Consider the following 20,824-nt stretch of genomic DNA (forward strand, 5'->3'; position numbering starts at 1 on the left):
CCACACCGCCACCCCTTCCCTGGGCTCTCGGCTGATGAAGCACCTGAAATCCTTCTGGGCACATCTCTACGAGGGGGACTCCTCCCTCCGGGCCCAGCCAGGTTTCAGTAATACATGCCAGGTTTGCCCTCTCGTCTAAAATTAAGTCCCGGACGAGGGGAGCCTTGTGAACTACAGACCTGGCATTTAGCGCCAACAGCCTGAGACCAGGGTCCTGATTACTCGCGCCATCTGGCCTTGGAGTGGGACTCATAGGGCCGGAAGGAGGGATCTCTGTGATGTAGCGAGCCCTCCTTCCCCGGTAATGGCCAGCCCTAAAGTCCCTGCCATATCTGCCCCTCCCCGTTACGACCGTGATGCTCCGGCCCACTCCCGTGTCCATGGTCCCCCCGACCACCCCAATGACCCCCGCATTCCTTGGCAGGTCCTCCGAATCAAACGTACTCATTCACTCACCCAAGCAATCCCCACGTAGTAATTAAAGTACAGAAATACAACGATAATAGCAATAAAAGTGGGACCATTCACTCACTTACATACATATCACATGCATATCCCATACTAAGAGAGAAAAGAAGGAGGAGAGAAAAGAAAGAAAGATAAAAGAAAAAATAGTTTGTGCAGCTGTTAGATTATGAGTTCAAGGAGAGCCAGATGGTTCTCAACAGATGGCTCTGTAGCAGGCAATGATGGTGTTAGCACAAAGGCTAAGCCACAGGGAGAGGGGGGAGGAGGAGGGTGTCTGGAAGGGTTATAGTGGTGGCAATTGCAGTCAGTCACACAAAGTAGCCAGTCTCTACAGACGCCCAAGTCGTCTCCCCCTCCTCTAGAATAATGTTGGTTCAATAAAGAGCCCAAAAGTTCAGCAGGCTGGGCAAATATAATCGGAAGGTATTGCGGGCGTCTAATGAAGGCACAAGACGCCGCCATCATCTGTCCACCACCCACAGCAAAAACAGCAGTCACAAAGGTATCCGTACCAAGACGAAAAGGGGGAAGGGGGGTCGACCTAAAGGAAGCTGCGGTGGCGGCGGCAAGGATTAACCATCCAATCTGGCCACTCTGATGTTGAGATCCGGCCACCCCTTCCTCAGGACGAAGCGCCACGTAGCTGCTGTGGGGGGGAGGGGGAAGGCTACGGCGATGATAACAAACCCGCCGTTCGGTTCGCCTAACCCCAGCAACAGCCCAGTCCAAAAGTCTCCTTTCTGGGGGAAAAACAGTCACAGGGAGTTCCCAAAGGCTCACCGTTGTAAACAGACAGGGCAGAAGAGTGGAACAGGCGCTGAAATCGCCAAGAAACGCTGCCACTGTTACCGGAATGGAGTTGTTCTCTTCATCACCAAGCGGCCGAGATAGCACGAAAACCGCTGGAGCCGTTAGAGCCGCTGAAACCACTAAGGTTTGCGTGGTCCGGGGTCATCCCAGAGTGGCGACCCCTGCAGCAGACTGGTCTCCCTGGGTCCTCGTTGTGAACAGACAGGGCAGAAAGGTGGAACAGGCGCTGGAATCGCTGAAAAACGCCACCACTGTTGTCGGACTGGAGTTGTTCTCTTCGTCACCAAGCGGCCAAGATAACACGGAAACCGCTGGGGCCGCTAGAGCCGCTGAAGCCGCTGAAGTTTGCGTGGTCCGGGGTCATCCCAAAGTGGCAACCCCTGCAGCTGACTGGTCTCCCTGGGTCTTCTGGGTCTTAGTCATCCCAGGCGAACCTTTTTTAATTGGTATAAAGCTGCTTCTCGATGTTTTTTCCGGCATTTTCATCTGAATAATCCAAGACGAAAAAGCCTAGCAGCCATCTTGATCTCGCACATGCGCGACCATCTTCTGCCATTTGTGGATCCAGTCCTCCAAACATCCTCTTGATCAAATCTGTATGGACTCCTCTTAGCAACTCCTTGCTCGTAATATCTCTCATGTAGTCTTGATGCCCTCCTTCTGTTTCCTTGTGTAGCTTGTCTTTAATTATCAGCACTGTTATCAAGTATTTTGCAAATAGTATTTCATAGTCCATAAATTCTTTAATGTTTTCTTCTTCTTCTATGTCCTGTCCTTTGAAATAAATTTTCTCTCCATTTAATTCCTTTTTCAATATTCCATTCTTTCTTTTTTTTCAGAAATAAACCAATTGCCATGAATATCAACAGGTTTAATCTCTTTATATTCGTCTTCCATTTCAGTTTTTTGAATTTCAATCTTCTTATTTTGTATTTGAAAAACATCCTCAATTTTTTCATCATATTTTATTGTTAAATGCTCCAAATATTCCAATTTTCTCTCAAATTTTTCCTCTGTTTTTAATAATTTTTGCAGTTCTAAAAATATTCCTTGGAGATTCAAAAGTCCTGCGGACGCCATATTCATACGCAGTTATATTTTTTTAATAAGGTCAGCAAGATTGAAACATACATTCACAAGCTCTCTGTAAGTGAAAACAAACTTCAAAGGGACAGCTGTAAAATCTTACCAGATCTTAAGCCAAACAGCCAGGCAGTAAACACTTACAATGTCGAAGTCAAAACAATCAATCTGTAGCTTGCAGAAAGTCACAAAGAAATGTTAGAAGAAGAAAGCTTAATCCATCCATTTGAAAAAGTTTTGCTTAGATTCAATCCATGTAAATAGCATTTAAAAAGTAAGATAACCACTGTCCAGAACCATTACAAAGATCAAATTCAAAGGTAAGTTCTTCTATTCTTTGATTTAAGTTGGTTTTTAGGTTTTATAGGCAGTCCGTTTTTTAAAAAAAACAATAAAAGTTTCTCACCGGCTGGAAACACTTTCTCTTTCCACATCGTTCCATTCTGAGGCCGCCCTAACTTTGTCAGTCTTGACAAAAGACTGGAATTTTTATTACCAGCTCGAAGATTTTTTTCTTGCTTCTTTCGGAGATTTTGTGATATCCCCGAGATCAGCAAGACGTAATCTTCCTATTCACCATCTGTTCGGGATGATTTAGATCCGTTGGGATCCCCCAGCAATAAAAGTGTCGACTGCGATCTCAGAGCTTTGAGATCGCATATCGTCTCATCACAGCTTCGGCCCCGCCCTCGAAGAATATAATTAAAGCTGTAAAAACTGTAAAGCTGTAAAAACCTGGCTGTTCCGGCAGGCCTGGGGCTGTTGACCCCATTGTTGAGGTCCAGCCCCGATTAGAATGAATGCATGTGGTTTTGTGATTTTAAACTGTCTTTTTTTTCTTGTTTTTTCTTTCTCTTTTTTTTTCTTTTTTGTAAGCCACCCAGAGTCCTTCAGGATTGGGCGGCATATAAAATTTGATAATAAATAAATAAATAAATAAATAAATAAATAAATAAATAAATAAATAAATAAATGCTAGTTAAACTTAGTGAAATTTATTGACAATTGATATAGTTTAAATAAACACAGGTCTGCGACTAAAAAGCTGTTTGATTATTTTCATCTAATTTCCATATATTTTGGTGTGCTGAAAACAAATAAAATATTGAAAAAAACTCCTAGACATCATGATTTGCCACAATATGCAAATTCAAATTTCATTTTTTTTATTTTTGGTATTTTTTTATATTATGGGTTTTTAACCAAATTTAAAGTCCAAATTACTATTAATTAATTCACATAAGTGCATTTAAGATATAAAATGCCAAAAAACCTTAAAGGGTTGTCCGAGTTATGTAAAAAAAATATAGCACTGTAAATCTGATGGTCAGCTATATATACATAAGCTAAGCAAGTTTTAAGTCTGTGCTTCTAATGGTAGAAGGGGTTAATCTTTCCTGAAGAATCCAGTGGGAGGGAGACACACAGCAGATAGCAGCATCTCCAGTCAGTGCAGGGGGCGTGGCCAGCACTGTGATGTCTCATGTACAGACACAGAGCTGCTCTCGCCTGCATGCCACACTTGTGCACGAATCATCATCAGATTCTTGGTTCTAGGCTGTTCACACTTTTTCATCGCAATTCATGTTAGCTCGTCATTCTTCAACCATTATGTTATGGCTCCGCATAACTGTATTAATTCGCCAGACAGTTTCTGTTTCATCTGTGGTGAATATACACTGTTGAAGCAACAGCAGAATATTACAGACTTTGTGAAAAAAGTATACTTTGCATACTTTGGACTAAAAATTGGAGATCAAAATAAAGTTTGGGCGCCTCATAAAGTGTGCAAATGGTGTGTTGAGGACCTCCAAAATTGGTTCAAGGGTAAGAAAAAATCTTTCCATTATGGGATTCCTATGGTATGGTGAGAGCAAAAGAACCATAGTGATGACTGTTACTTTTGTTTATGTGGTGTGAAAGGGTTTAATTCCAAATGGAAGCATTCCATTTCATACCTCAATCTTCACTCAGCAATTCGTCCCATCCCACATGGCACAGATATACCAGTACCCAAGCCCCCTGCTACCTTGGAAGAGATACTGTTAGCCTCTGTTTTGCTGCTTGCTTTCGACTGCCATTGAAATGGGGAGGGGTGGGGCATGGTATTTGGGTGGGGGAGTATTCAGTGCACGAGTGACTGTAAAAAGGGAGTTGTTCCCACTATCTACTGCGCATGTTGCAGATAGAGGTTTTGCCGCCAAGGCCAACTGTTCGGCATACCAACCTGATGATGTCTCCCACATAACACCTGTGGGGTGCACGGATTGGACTATGGGTTACCAAGGGGAGGGGGTTGGGCCACATATTGATATTTATGATTGCACGCGCTTTTGCCTCCGGCCTTGCTTTGCCTAGCTGCTATCTACTCATGACCAGTAAAAGTACTCTTAATTCTGCAAAATGGAGTTGAGTGGTTTCTTTCTTTACTGAGGGAGGCCGCTGTGACAGATACCTAGCTCCGATGAAGGTGAAGTCATACCTGAATCAGATGATGAATCAGGTTCTGACTTTGAAGATGATACAAGACCAAAATTGTTTTCTCAGGAGGAGATGAATGATTTGGTAAGAGACTTGAATCTTCCCAAAGATGCCGCTGAGTTACTCGGATCAAGGCTGAAAAGCAGGAAATTATTGTTGCCAGGAATGTCATCTTCATGGTTCAGACATCGTGAAAAGGGGTTCATTCCTTACTTCGCCCAAGTTGGTTTATTGCATCGATGTCGAAGGTCTGATGGGTCAATTTAAAATCCAATATGATTCAGAGCAATGGCGTCTTTTTATAGATTCTTCAAAAAGAAGTCTCAAAGCAGTTTTACTCCACAACTGTTTTTATGCTTCCATTCCGTACACTTGAAGGAAACCTATGAGAACTTGGAATTGGTTCTTTGTAAACTTAAATATGAAGACCATGGTTGGCAAGTGTGTGGGGACTTGAAGGTCTTGTGCATGCTGCTCGGGCAACAAGCTGGGTATACAAAATACCCTTGTTTTCTGTGTCTATGGGACAGTCGAGACCAACAAAATCACTGGACCAAGAAGGTTGGCAGCTGAGGGTGCTAACAGTCAGTGAAAAAAATGTCCTCTGAGAAACTTTAGTACCTTCCCAAAAAGTTCTTCTACCACCTTTCCACATAAAATTGGGATTGATGAAGCAATTCATAAAATCACTTCCAAGAGATGGAGAATTCTTCAAATACTTGGTCACCAAGTTTCCATGCCTGTTGGAGGCAAAATTGAAGGAAGGCATGTTCATCGGACCAGACATTAGAAAGCTTATAGTTGATCAAGAGTTTTTCAATACCATGACGGATCATCAAAAAGAAGGGTGGATTGCATTTAGATAAGTCATACAGAAGTTTTTAGGCAATAACAAAGATCTTCACTACAAAAAGATCATTGAAAGAATGCTGAAAGCATTTCAAGCTTTACATTGCCTGAAAGTGCATTTCCTCTAGTCCCACCTTGACTACTTTCCTGAAAATTTGGGAGCTGTGAGTGAGGAACAAAGTGAATAATTCCATCAAGACATTAAAGAGATGGAAGGGAGATACCAGGGAAAATGGAGCATTACAATGATGGCAGATTACTGTTGGATGCTTCAGAGAGACATTCCAGATGCTACTCACTAGCGTAAATACACCAAGAGGAGCCTCACAAGGAAGAAGAATCGAGTTTAGTGTATGTAGGTGAGCTCATTTCAGTTCAAAAAAGGATTTTTATGAAAATATTGTAGTAAAACTTTAATTTTATAAGACTATTTCCATTTATTTTGAGGTATTGCCTTATTTAACATTGTTACCTAAATTGTCAGGAAACATGATGTCCTATGACAAAATGGAGGTCATTTTCAGATTCAGCGCACCAAAAAACATAAAGATTACATGGAATAACCAAAACAGCTCTCGAAATTTTTTTTTGCAGAGCTGTGAATTGATAATGTTATTAATGTATACAATGCGTAGTGTTATGATGAGTATAATTGGATATGAATATTGAATGGCACCCATGTAAGGAAGATTAGAAATCCCTTTGGATGATACATAAAGGTTAATAAAAAAAGGGAACCAACTTAGACGCAGCTAAAGTTTTGATTATTAGGGGGGAAATGTTATGATACAGGATATAGTCAAATAAAGGAGGGATAAGAATAACAACGTATATATAGAAATGGGAATAACATAAGGAAACTGGATGTAAATTTTAAACAGTGATTTGGAAAGGAGGATTAGAAAACTTTGTTATTAAATATTATGGATGTTTAGCTAGAACAGGACATAAGGATTTAGTGTTAGTGGAGGATCTTAGAAACAGTACCGTATTTTCACCCATATAACCCGCCCACGCAAATAACCCGCCCACGCAAATAACCCGCAGGTTTTCAGGATCGTGTAAAATATTTTCCGTATACCCCGCCCACGCATATAACCCGCGACGATTACGGGAGAAGGAAACAGCTGAGATGGGGGGGGGGAAGAAACGGCAGGAAGGGAAGGGGAGGAGGCGGGGGCGCGGCTGTGGCTCCGTTTTCACACACACACACACACACCTCCCTTCTTCTGCTTTGCTCTGTGAAAGGGCTTCACTGCCGAAGCATTTTGGTTTAAAAAAAAAACACAGCTGAGATCGGGGGGGGGGGGCGCGCTAAAGAAACGGAGGAGGAAGCCTGCTCACGCGGGGGGGGGGGGAGTTGGAGGAACGCAGAAGGGAAACAGCTGAGATCGGTGGGGGCTAAAGAAACGGAGGAGGAAGCCTGCTTTTCTCCCTTTTCCTGCTTGGGTTTCGGGACGCCTTCGTGAAAACCCCACCCCTGGCTCTGGGCGAAGCGACCAGGAAGAAGCAGGAGGTGGGAGGAAGCCCGGATTCTGCAGCCCCTCGCCTTCTCTGGGCTTGGAAGTCCGGCAGGAAGGGAAGGGGAGCAGGCGGCGGTGCGGCTGTGGCTCCGTTTTCACACACACACACACACACACACCCCTCCCTTCTTCTGCTTTGCTCTGTGAAAGGGCTTCACTGCCGAAGCATTTTGGTTTAAAAAAAAAACACAGCTGAGATGGGGGGGGCGCGCTAAAGAAACGGAGGAGGAAGCCTGCTCACGCGGGGGGGGGGGGAGTTGGAGGAACGCAGAAGGGAAACAGCTGAGATCGGTGGGGGCTAAAGAAACGGAGGAGGAAGCCTGCTTTTCTCCCTTTTCCTGCTTGGGTTTCGGGACGCCTTCGTGAAAACCCCACCCCTGGCTCTGGGCGAAGCGACCAGGAAGAAGCAGGAGGTGGGAGGAAGCCCGGATTCTGCAGCCCCTCGCCTTCTCTGGGCTTGGAAGTCCGGCAGGAAGGGAAGGGGAGCAGGCGGCGGTGCGGCTTCTTCTTCTGCTTTGCTCTGTGAAAGGGCTTCACTGCCGAAGCATTTTGGTTTAAAAAAAAAACACAGCTGAGATGGGGGGGGCGCGCTAAAGAAACGGAGGAGGAAGCCTGCTCACGCGGGGGGGGGGGGAGTTGGAGGAACGCAGAAGGGAAACAGCTGAGATCGGTGGGGGCTAAAGAAACGGAGGAGGAAGCCTGCTTTTCTCCCTTTTCCTGCTTGGGTTTCGGGACGCCTTCGTGAAAACCTTCCCGATTCCCCCATCTCCTCGCCCGTAGAACTGAAACGAGAGCTGCCCAAATATCTCCCGGCCCTTCAGGGCTGCCGTAGCGTGGAAGAATATACCGCACTCCTTCACTTCAGAGCGGGGCTAGGAGAGCTTTTCCTCCCACGGAGTTCAATAAAATAAAATAAGGTAGATGGAAGGGAGGGAGGAAGGGTCCCTCCCTCTTACTTTCTGCCCATTGAGATGAACCAGAGTCCTTCTCCCCGTAAAATCCCCCATTTCTCCCACGATCCTTGCAGGCAAAGCGTTGAATTCCCTGGCAAAGAACAAATGGCAGGAAGGGAGAATCCGGCTCCTTTATCGTAGGGAGAAGAAAAACCAACCAACCCCCCAACTTCTCCCTTCGTTTTCATTCCTTGCCCTTTCCAATTGTCAAGCTTTTTGCCTCATTCTTCCTACTTCCCATAAAGAGAAGTAAAACTCCTTAACCGGGGTAGGCTTTTAAGGCACCTCCACCCTCTTCAACTCCTCCCCCCCTCCCTCATACACACATAAAGTGTCCCGCTTTGCCTTCCTTCCCCCCCACCCCGCCCCCAAACGTGTCTGCTGCTTCAGCTTCACATGCCTCAACTCTCTTCCAGCTGCATAATTTTGGTTTAGGACCCAGGGCTTTTTCTTCTTCTTCTTTTTTTTTTTAAGGAGAGGTGATATGTGTGTGCGTGTGTGTCTCCTTTATCGTAGGAAACGTTTCTGAGGTTTATGGAGCTTAAAGGTTCAAGTGCTTTTTGCCTCATTCTTCCTACTTCCCACGGAGAAGTAGGAAGAATGACTTGACTTCCACAGGACTTCTTCTCGTTCAAACACACACAAACACACAAGCACGCGCGCACACACACACACAAAACACAGAGGCGGGGAGTGCCTCAAGATATCCTCACCTAGCAGCCTTTTCAGGGGAGGGAGTGGGGGGGATCGGGACTTCTACGTATCTCTAATTAGGCTGGCTTTGAAGACCTATTCAGCCCGTCTGAAAGGCTCTGAAGATAACCGGGGTAGGCTTTTAAGGCACCTCCACCCTCTTCAACTCCTCCCCCCTCCCTCATACACACATAAAGTGTCCCGCTTTGCCTTCCTTCCCCCCCACCCCGCCCCCAAACGTGTCTGCTGCTTCAGCTTCACATGCCTCAACTCTCTTCCAGCTGCATAATTTTGGTTTAGGACCCAGGGCTTTTTCTTCTTCTTCTTTTTTTTTTTAAGGAGAGGTGATATGTGTGTGCGTGTGTGTCTCCTTTATCGTAGGAAACGTTTCTGAGGTTTATGGAGCTTAAAGGTTCAAGTGCTTTTTGCCTCATTCTTCCTACTTCCCACGGAGAAGTAGGAAGAATGACTTGACTTCCACAGGACTTCTTCTCGTTCAAACACACACAAACACACAAGCACGCGCGCACACACACACACAAAACACAGAGACGGGGACGCGGGTCGAGTGCCTCAAGATATCCCCACCTAGCAGCCTTTTCAGGGGAGGGAGTGGGGGGGATCGGGACTTCTACGTATCTCTAATTAGGCTGGCTTTGAAGACCTATTCAGCCCGTCTGAAAGGCTCTGAAGATAACCGGGGTAGGCTTTTAAGGCACCTCCACCCTCTTCAACTCCTCCCCCCTCCCTCATACACACATAAAGTGTCCCGCTTTGCCTTCCTTCCCCCCCCCCCGCCCCCAAACGTGTCTGCTGCTTCAGCTTCACATGCCTCAACTCTCTTCCAGCTGCATAATTTTGGTTTAGGACCCAGGGCTTTTTCTTCTTCTTCTTTTTTTTTTTAAGGAGAGGTGATATGTGTGTGCGTGTGTGTCTCCTTTATCGTAGGAAACGTTTCTGAGGTTTATGGAGCTTAAAGGTTCAAGTGCTTTTTGCCTCATTCTTCCTACTTCCCACGGAGAAGTAGGAAGAATGACTTGACTTCCACAGGACTTCTTCTCGTTCAAACACACACAAACACACAAGCACGCGCGCACACACACACACAAAACACAGAGGCGGGGATGCGGGTCGAGTGCCTCAAGATATCCCCACCTAGCAGCCTTTTCAGGGGAGGGAGTGGGGGGGATCGGGACTTCTACGTATCTCTAATTAGGCTGGCTTTGAAGACCTATTCAGCCCGTCTGAAAGGCTCTGAAGATTAACCGCGGAGGCGCGGTTCGGATCAAAAGGGCATCGCCTGCGGGCGGAACTGCACAGCCCGAACAGTCAGCTGAAGAGGTGATCAGAAGGAAGAAGGAGAGTCCAACCGTGCCAATCTCCCCCCCCAAAAAGACCCCAAAAGACAATTGCTCACCCTTCTCCATACCAACCGGAGCCCAACGCCTCACCCTCTTCTTCACCTCTCGACCACCCCTCTCTCGCCCCGCAGGAAGGAAATATCCCTTGAAAAGTCATTTCCGTCTGGATTCCCGTTCTTTCCTCCTTTCTTCCGCTCGCCTCTCCACATTATAACCAATTGGCAAACGGACCCCCCCCCATTATAATCAATTGGCAAACATTACGTTAGCTCTATTCCATCGACCTCCCAATTAAAACCAATCAGCAAACATTACATTAGCCATTTCCGTCTGGATTTCCGTTCTTTCCTCCTTTCTTCCGCTCGCCTCTCCACATTATAACCAATTGGCAAACGGACCCCCCCCCATTATAACCAATTGGCAAACATTACGTTAGCTCTATTCCATCGACCTCCCAATTAAAACCAATCAGCAAACATTACATTAGCCATTTCCGTCTGGATTTCCATTCTTTCCTCCTTTCTTCCGCTCGCCTCTCCACATTATAACCAATTGGCAAACGGACCCCCCCCATTATAACCAATTGGCAAACATTACGTTAGCTCTATTCCATCGACCTCCCAATTAAAACCAATCGGCAAACATTACATTAGCCATCGGACCTCCCCATTATAACCAATCCTCAAACATTACCTACATTGGCGCCATTTCATTATATTACCTCAAGCTACCTCAAGTACCGGTAACCATGCCTAAGCGAAAGTCCTACACCGCCGAATTCAAACTTAAAGTAGTAACACGTGCTGAAGCAACCAGCAACAGATCTGCTGCCCGAGAATTTGAAGTTGACGAAAAGTCAATAAGAGAATGGAGAAAAGATAAGCCTGCCTTGGAGAAAATGAATCCTAGGAAACGTGCCAGACGAGGTCCTGGAACAAAATGGCCGGATTTAGAGGTAGAGCTTAAGAACTGGGTTTTAGACAGGCGGGCGAATAACCAAGGAGTTTCTACATTGGCCATCCAAATGAAAGCTAGGCTTATTGCCGTTGAACGAAAAATATCCAATTTCAAATGTGGCTTAACCTGGGTGGGCAAATTTATGAAACGGAACAATTTATCCGTGCGTATGCGCACAACAGTTGGACAACGTTTACCAAATGATTGGGAGCAACTAGTCGCTAACTTTAGAGATTTTACCATTGGGAACATTAGAGAACGTGGAATTTTGCATTCTGAGATAATTAATATGGATGAAGTTCCGATGGCCTTCGACATTCCTGCCACGAGGTCAGTCGCTGAAAAAGGAATTAAAACGGTGGCAATATCGACTACTGGTCATGAGCGGACCTGCTTTACTGTAGTTCTGGCATGTACAGCAAGCGGAATAAAACTTAAACCAATGGTTATATTTAAACGAATCACGATGCCCCGTGAAAAATTTCCACCTGGTGTCTTCGTACATTGCAACAAAAATGGTTGGATGGACAATGAAGTCATGCTGTTATGGATAGAGAAATGTTTCCGAACCCGACCAGGCGGATTTTTCTCGAAGAAATCTTTGGTAATATTTGACAGCATGGCTGCACATAAGTGCGAAAACGTTAAAAAGAAACTGAACAGCCTTGGGGCCCATCTTTCTGTTATCCCTGGTGGTTTAACTTCCAAACTTCAGCCACTTGATATTGCAGTAAATCATCCATTTAAAACTTATGTTCGCGCTGAATGGGATGAATGGATGCAGTCTGGGACTCATACTTTTACACCGTCTGGTCGTTTGCGTCGTGCAACCCATGGAGAAGCCTGCAATTGGGTGCTTAATGCATGGAAAAAAATCTCTCCTGATACTATCCTGAATGGATTTAAAAAGGCGGGCATCATTGCTGATGAAAAAGAAGGTGCTTCAGACCTAAGCGACAACTCAGACGCAGACGAAGATGACGATCTGCGACAAGAAGCTGTCACCTCAGAACACCTAGAGGCCCTTTTAGCGGCATTTAATGATGATTCGGGCGACGATGCCTTTGAGGGTTTTTCTTCATCGAGTGAAGAAGAGGACAATTAAAGTATTTTAATCAATTTATAGTAATAGGACAAATATGTTTTAAAGTTTAATTTGGGTTGTATAGGGCTCTTTTATATTGATGTGAAAATATGGTAACGTTGTTTTAATAAATAAAAAATTCAAATAACGCAACAGGTTAGTTTATTCAAGTTTTAATGGGTAGTTGGGATTTGTGGGCTGTACGCAGCCAACCAAAATTATGCAGCTGGAACAGAGTTGAGGCATGTGAAGCTGAAGCAGCAGACACGTTTGGGGGCGGGGGGGGGGGAAGGAAGGCAAAGCGGGACACTTTATGTGTGTATGAGGGAGGGGGGGAGGAGTTGAAGAGGGTGGAGGTGCCTTAAAAGCCTACCCCGGTTATCTTCAGAGCCTTTCAGACGGGCTGAATAGGTCTTCAAAGCCAGCCTAATTAGAGATACGTAGAAGTCCCGATCCCCCCCACTCCCTCCCCTGAAAAGGCTGCTAGGTGGGGATATCTTGAGGCACTCCCCGCCTCTGTGTTTTGTGTGTGTGTGTGCGCGCGTGCTTGTGTGTTTGTGTGTGTTTGAACGAGAAGAAGTCCTGTGGAAGTCAAGTCATTCTTCCTACTTCTCCGTGGGAAGTAGGAAGAATGAGGCAAAAAGCACTTGAACCTTTAAGCTCCATAAACCTCAGAAACGTTTCCTACGATAAAGGAGACACACACGCACACACATATCACCTCTCCTTAAAAAAAAAAAGAAGAAGAAGAAAAAGCCCTGGGTCCTAAACCAAAATTATGCAGCTGGAAGAGAGTTGAGGCATGTGAAGCTGAAGCAGCAGACACGTTTGGGGGCGGGGTGGGGGGGAAGGAAGGCAAAGCGGGACACTTTATGTGTGTATGAGGGAGGGGGGGAGGAGTTGAAGAGGGTGGAGGTGCCTTAAAAGCCTACCCCGGTTAAGGAGTTTTACTTCTCTTTATGGGAAGTAGGAAGAATGAGGCAAAAAGCTTGACAATTGGAAAGGGCAAGGAATGAAAACGAAGGGAGAAGTTGGGGGGTTGGTTGGTTTTTCTTCTCCCTACGATAAAGGAGCCGGATTCTCCCTTCCTGCCATTTGTTCTTTGCCAGGGAATTCAACGCTTTGCCTGCAAGGATCGTGGGAGAAATGGGGGATTTTACGGGGAGAAGGACTCTGGTTCATCTCAATGGGCAGAAAGTAAGAGGGAGGGACCCTTCCTCCCTCCCTTCCATCTACCTTATTTTATTTTATTGAACTCCGTGGGAGGAAAAGCTCTCCTAGCCCCGCTCTGAAGTGAAGGAGTGCGGTATATTCTTCCACGCTACGGCAGCCCTGAAGGGCCGGGAGATATTTGGGCAGCTCTCGTTTCAGTTCTACGGGCGAGGAGATGGGGGAATCGGGAAGATATTCCCCTTCCTCCAACTCCCCCCCCCCCGCTTGAGCAGGCTCACGAGAGGGAGAAATCCGTTTCTGGCTTCTTTTTTTGCTCCCTTCTGGCAGGCGAGAGAGCATCTACCGTTCCTCACGGGAGGCACTTCGAGCCCCGCCGTATCTGAGAGGCTCTTAGTCGCCGAGCGGAGAAAGCACCAGATCCCCCCCCCTTCACGAGAGGGAGAAAATATCCGTTTCTGGCTTCTTTTTTCGCTCCCTCCCTCCAGTTTTTCGCAAGTTGTCCCAAGAGAGGACGAGCTGCCGCTTCCTCGCTCTGAAGGGAGGGAAGGAAGGACGCGGGATTGGGTTGGCCCTGTTAACTGGAGAGAGAAAGGGCCGCTCCTCCTGCCGCACGTGTCGTGTCCCAATCTCCTTTTGGGGGGGGGGCAAAGCAGGGCAGTTTCTCGCCGTTCTGCGAAGCTGGGAAAGGATGCGGGAGTTTCCTTCTTCTTCCTGCCCCCCTCCGTCTCCCCGCTGCCACCTTTCAGTCTTCCCAGCCTCGTCCGGGAGAAGCGGCTTGGTGGCGTCTTCCTTTCGTACCCCAGTGCGCCTCCCTCGCCACCGCAAGTCGCCTTTTGCCCCCCCCCCAAATAATAATACTAAATAAGCAGGTGCGCCGCTTGGGCTGGCTTGGCTTCTCGGTTAGATAAGACCAGCCGGTGCCCCTTTTTTTTGCCGGTTTATTTCGTCGTCATCCGCCAACCCCAGAAATCCGTGCAGTTCGAAAGCTGAGCGAGGCGAACGACCCCGGCGAGGGTAGCAGTAGCGTCTGAAGAAGAAGCCTCCCCTTCGCAAAGGCTCTTCGGCTTCAGGCAGCCAGCGGCTTCACGAGAGGGAGAAATCCGTTGTTATTTTTTTGCTCCCTTCTGGCGAAGAGCCTCTCAGATACGGCAGTGCCTCCCGTGAGGAACGGTAGATGCTCTCTCGCCTGCCAGAAGGGAGCAAAAAAATAACAACGGATTTCTCCCTCTCGTGAAGCCGCTGGCTGCCTGAAGCCGAAGAGCCTTTGCGAAGGGGAGGCTTCTTCTTCAGACGCTACTGCTACCCTCGCCGGGGTCGTTCGCCTCGCTCAGCTTTCGAACTGCACGGATTTCTGGGGTTGGCGGATGACGACGAAATAAACCGGCAAAAAAAAGGGGGGGCACCGGCTGGTCTTATCTAACCGAGAAGCCAAGCCAGCCCAAGCGGCGCACCTGCTTATTTAGTATTATTATTTGGGTGGGGGGGGGGCAAAAGGCGACTTGCGGTGGCGAGGGAGGCGCACCGGGGTACGAAAGGAAGACGCCACCAAGCCGCTTCTCCCGGACGAGGCTGGGGAGACTGAAAGGTGGCAGCGGGGAGACGGAGGGGGGCAGGAAGAAGAAGGAAACTCCCGCATCCTTTCCCAGCTTCGCAGAACGGCGAGAAACTGCCCTGCTTTGCCCCCCCCAAAAGGAGATTCCCTGGTTGCGTGGCGTTTGTGGCAGCCGAGAGCGCGGAGGACGCCGCTCCTCCTGCCGCACGTGTCGTGTGTGTGTGTGTGTGTGTGTCGTCTCCCAGATAAAATGCACCACTTGGGTTGGCCCTGTTAACTGGAGAGAGAAAGGGACGATGTTTTTTTTTGTAAACCAAAATGCTTCAGCAGTGAAGCCCTTTCACAGAGCAAAGCAGAAGAAGGGAGGGGTGTGTGTGTGCGTGTGAAAATGGAGCCACGGCCGCGCCGCCGCCTGCTCCCCTTCCCTTCCTGCCAGACTTCCAAGCCCAGAGAAGGCGAGGGGCTGCAGAATCCGGGCTTCCTCCCACCTCCTGCTTCTTCCTGGTCGCTTCGCCCATAGCCAGGGGTGGGGTTTTCACGAAGGCGTCCCGAAACCCAAGCAGGAAAAGGGAGAAAAGGAGCCCGAGCCGGAAAGCACCAGATCCTCCCCCCTTCACGAGAGGGAGAAAATATCCGTTTCTCGCTTCTTTTTTCGCTCCCTCCCTCCCTTCCGTGCCTGCCACAGTTGTTCGCAAGTTCACGCATCGTTTTAATGTCGGCGGAAGGCTGTCCCAAGAGAGGACGAGCTGTGGCTTAGGTGAAACGGTTAAACTTCTGGTACCTCTACGCGAGCCCATCTCCTGCCCGGAGTTTGTTCACGCTTCCCTTCTCTTTATAGGAAGAGTACGGTACATTGAAGGGAGGGAAGGAAGGAAGGACGCGGGAGAATCGGGATCGTTTGTAGGTGAAGCGTCGGATGCGGCTTTAACGAGGCGGGGGTCCCTTTTGCTCCGAGCGTTCCCCTCCGAGGAAGGGAAGGGGAGGCGGCAAAATAAATAAAGGCAAAACATGCCCTCAATTTACAGCAAGCCCGTGCAGCCCAGCAGCTTTAAGTTTGCCCACAAAGGATTCTTTTTATGTTTCAAAAACATTTTAACCTTTCTCTCCTCTCCCACACGACGACTAAGAGCCTCTCAGATACGGTGGGGCTCGAAGTGCCTCCCGTGAGGAACGGTAGACGCTCTCTCCTCCCCAGCCCCCCAGCTGCACACTTTCCCAGAGTCCCGGGCCCTTGAGGGCGGGGGTGGGGTGAACCAAAGAGGAAAAAGTGTGGGGGGGGGTGAGGAAGCACCGGGGGCTCCGAGGGCGGAAAAAGGGGTTTCCCCGGAGCTTTCAACGGCCTTTAGAGAACTAACCTCGCCAGCCAGTACGGTAGGTCGTTTGGAGCTCTCAAGGCCGCCTCACACGGCCACTGCTTGCCCTTTTTCTGTCAGCGTCTCACACCCCCCCCCCAAAAGGAGATTCCCTCGTTGCGTGGCGTCTCCCAGATAAAATGCACCACTTGGGTTGGCCCTGTTAACTGGAGAGAGAAAGGGACGGTGTTTTTTTTTTTAAAACCAAAATGCTTCGGCAGTGAAGCCCTTTCACAGAGCAAAGCAGAAGAAGGGAGGGGTGTGTGTGTGTGTGTGTGTGTGAAAACGGAGCCACAGCCGCGCCGCCGCCTCCTCCCCTTCCCTTCCTGCTTCCAAGCCCAGAGAAGGCGAGGGGCTGCAGAATCTGGGCTTCCTCTCACCTCCTGCTTCTTCCTGGTCACTTCGCCCATAGCCAGGGGTGGGGTTTTCACGAAGGCGTCCCGAAACCCAAGCAGGAAAAGGGAGAAAAGGAGCCCGAGCCGCCGAGCCAGCCCACTGCCGCGAGGAAAGTGGTGGTCCCAAGCTCTCCCTTTACCGGTAGTTAATCTGTGTAAAATATTTTGCGTATACCCCGCCCACTTTTATACCCCGCAGGGGGGCGCTGTGCATGTAAAAAACGCATATAACCCGCGGGTTATATGGGTGAAAATACGGTAATTGAAAGGCCAGTGTGTGGTTATGTATTAAACTTTGGTATATTTTATCATGAAGGATGCTTAAACAATTATAGTCAAACGAAAATGGTGATATAATGATGGTGACATGTTTAAATATTTGAGTTAAAATTCTTGAGTTAACATGAAATATGTTTGTTGACTGTGGAAGAGATGCACGAAAGTCTTTTTGTAACCAACTAATATACTTTCTACAGCATGTAAAGAAGGATTGTGTTTGTTTTAAATTAAAAATATTTTTTATAAAAAAAGAAACAACTTACATCTAAATACTAGTAAGACAAAGGAGATGGTGCTAGATTTCTAGAAGCACAGAGAGGAACTTGCCCCACTGTATATCGAGGGGGACTGTGTGGAGAGGGTTTCCTCTTTTAAATTCTTGGGAGTGCTTATTAGTCAAGATCTCACCTGGAAAAACAACACGTCTCTGGTGATTGGAAAGGCCCAACAGAGACTTCATTTCCTTAGAGTCCTGAGAAAAAATCAGGTGGAACAACGGCTGATGACCTCTTTCTATCGGTCCACCATAGAAAGTGTCCTCACATATTGTATTACAGTATGGTATGCTGGTTTAACAGCTGCGGACAGGAAGGCACTACAGAGAATGATCAATTCAGCACAAGAAACCATTGGTTGTCCTCTGACACCACTGGAAGACATCGCTAGATCTCGCTGCTTTAGCAAAGTAAGGAAGATACTCAGAAATGACTCACACCTTGGTCAGTGTCTCTTTGCACTTCTCCCATCAGGCAGAAGACATCAAAGTATAGCCAGCCAAACAAACAGGTTTAAAGATAGTTTCTATCCTTGGGCTGTGAGACTTTTAAATACAACCACAATCACTCCATGCACATGCTAGTTTTTTTTCTTTCTTTTTTCGTTTCTGTTATAATTTTGCACCAGTAAGGTTAAAATCAATTTTGTTGTATTTTAGTACAATGGTAATAAAGATTATACTTATACTTATAATGGCTGTATAAAAGCATGCTTCTCTCTGCTTTGTCATATAGAAATGAGTGTTGGGAATGTCAAAAAAAAAATCCAAAATAAACTGAATGCAATGGAAACAGGTTATTAAGAAGAAGACTGTCTGATGAAACAAAAAGAGAATATAAATACAAAAGTGAGTGATCAGTACAAAAGGTCATGGTTGGGATTTGATAATAGAGATAGAATTAATGAAGATCTATCTGATATATAGATAGATAGATAGATAGATAGATAGATAGATAGATAGATAGATAGATAGATAGATAGATATAGATAGATATAGATAGATAGATAGATAGATAGATAGATAGATATAGATATAGATATAGATATAGATATAGATATAGATATAGATATAGATATAGATATAGATATAGATATAGATATAGATATAGATATAGATATAGATATAGATATAGATATAGATATAGATATAGATATAGATATAGATATAGATATAGATATAGATATAGATATAGATATAGATATATAAAAAGAATAACATGTTGAGAAAGAGAAAAAGAGAAAGTTATGTTTGGATAGAATTGATTAAATCCTGAGAAAGAGAGGGGGGAAATTTTAAAGAACAAAAAGCAATGCATAAATTGTTATATAGAAGTGGTACAAAAAAGGATAATCTGCTAGGCTAGAAAGATATAATGAATGGAATGGTGTTATGTAGCCTGTATTTTATTTTCTCTTATCTCATGCCTTTAATTTATTTGGCTATTGTTTGTTTCTTCTTTTCTGGACTATTCACACTTTGCTTGCCCAAAAAGGAAATAATATGATCCCTGTATACATATATAAACCTGGTTTTTGTAAATTATGTAATTCACTCTGGGCCATCCCAATGCTTCAGTTTAATTGTTGAGGCTTTGTCCTTTCATTATGAAGAATAAATTAAAAAATCAAACAGTTCAAACAAGGATATCATTTTCAGGAAATGTAGATAATTAGGAGTGAATATGTTGTTCAGATTCCTTATAAACATAGACACCTTTAAAATCTTGTATTAGAAAAAAAAAGTATTCATAACATTTTTGCTTCAGGGTAGAATTCATTGAATGTTATAGTCAGAATATATGAAAACTGCAGGAAAGATACTACAAAGAACATAATACTCAAGTTTAAAACAAACAAAGCAGATTATATGGAATTACAGGTAGTCTCATTTAGTGACAGCCTTGTTTAGTGTCCATTTGCAGTTACCACAGTGATGAAAAAGTAGATTTATAATTAATCCTTACATTTTTTTACTTTCTTGGGTCTTTAAAGCAAAGGAAAGCTGAAGTAAAATCATAAGCACAGTTGTGGTTTTACTTAGCGAACATTTCTCTTAATGACCAAGATGCAAGTCCCAATTGTGACTGCTAAATGAGGACTACCTGTATAATGTTCCTCCCTGAATGCAATGGACATTCTTTCTTTTCCTAAAAATAAAGCAGTTATTAATCCAATCACCTAATTTACATAGTCACAAAGTATCATAATCATGAGATGGCAGACTAGGCAATAAACTGTGTTTTCCAGCAAAAATATGACGTGTCCTGATACTAAGGCCAATCGGTCTTTTCAGCGCATGCGCTAAAATAAAAAAAGTAGGCCTCCCCAACTACTTACACGCATGCATGACAAGAGACGGCAGGCTTTTCGGAAGTTCACCAAATCCGAAAGGTAGGGGTAATGCGGGGTGGGTAGGGGGCATGGGTAAGGGAAAAGGAGAGGATTCTGATTTATTTATTTTTTGCATGTGTTTAAATGTATCACATTTTGCACCCGGGTGTCCTTCAGACCCATGTTGGATGGTTGCAGCGACTTGGGGGCAGAGTTCCGGTGGTGCAGCCCCTTGATCACCCTCCACTACCTCCAGGTGAGAGAAGTGGGGGAGGAAGTTTTCCCCCAGGTGGGGCTCCGGAGAAGTGACGCATTCTGCCCAACCCATCATGCAGAAGAAATCCAGCGAAGGAAACCCAACAGCCCTGCCACCCACCCCTCTAACTCTCTTGCCCTCTCCATGTGGCTCATAAACTTCTCAGGACCCCACCTGGCAAAGCCCATGCCAAGCGGGCGCATTTCTTCCTTGCCTCCTCATTATGATTTTCATGTGGCTATAGAATACCAAGATACTTGCAGCTAGTCTATGTGTCTATATGTGGTCCAATGGTTCCACCTTATTAGTCTTAACTACCTTCCCTCTCTTGACTACCATTAAGATTAGGATGCATGTATAGTTGATCTATCTCAAATTGAGAGAGCAACTTCCTCTTCTTTATTTTGAAATGTTGGATAACTAGCTATTTTTCAATGTAGATGTGGTATTTTGCTGATCCTTAGCTCCTCATGTTTTATATATCATTAAATGTCATTAGATCTGCTGATATGGTAGCATTCCACCAATTCCAGATTCTTTTATTTGGTCCAAGTATGATTTGTTCCAGTTAAAGTCCCAAGCTGACATGATTTCATTATCTTACTTGGGGTAGGCAGGTAAAACTTTAAGGATCTTTGCCCAAGAATCCCTGCTGGTAAGACAGTTGATCTGTCCATCCATAGTTCTCTCATACATTTCATATACTCTCATTAGGTCCTTTCTCATTAGTCTACTCTGATAGCAACATTTCATCATTTTCAGGTTCTCCTGTCTCATCCGTGTGGTTTGCTACTTATCGCATATTGTCCTGGTTCCCCAAATATATGAAATAGGCATTATTTTTTAGGCAACTTCTGAGGTGGCATGAGTCTCCTAATTTGTGTCAGTTAATATGTGAGGTGAATGGTTAGGAAGTCTCTGTCTAAGGACTTCTGTTGGTAAGGTAAG

General features: G+C 45.7%; 1 protein-coding gene across 1 annotated transcript in view; it reads right to left on the minus strand.

Annotated features, from left to right (window-relative positions):
• PDE1C (phosphodiesterase 1C) overlaps window positions 1-20,824 on the minus strand; it is a 477,912-nt gene that overhangs the window by 259,232 nt on the left and 197,856 nt on the right. The gene's annotated exons all lie outside the window — the stretch shown is intronic.

This window comes from Thamnophis sirtalis, unplaced genomic scaffold (genome assembly GCF_051295495.1).
Source record: "Thamnophis sirtalis isolate CommonGarterSnake01/CBP01778 unplaced genomic scaffold, rThaSir2_p1.2 scaffold_4, whole genome shotgun sequence".
Lineage (NCBI taxonomy): Eukaryota > Metazoa > Chordata > Lepidosauria > Squamata > Natricidae > Thamnophis > Thamnophis sirtalis.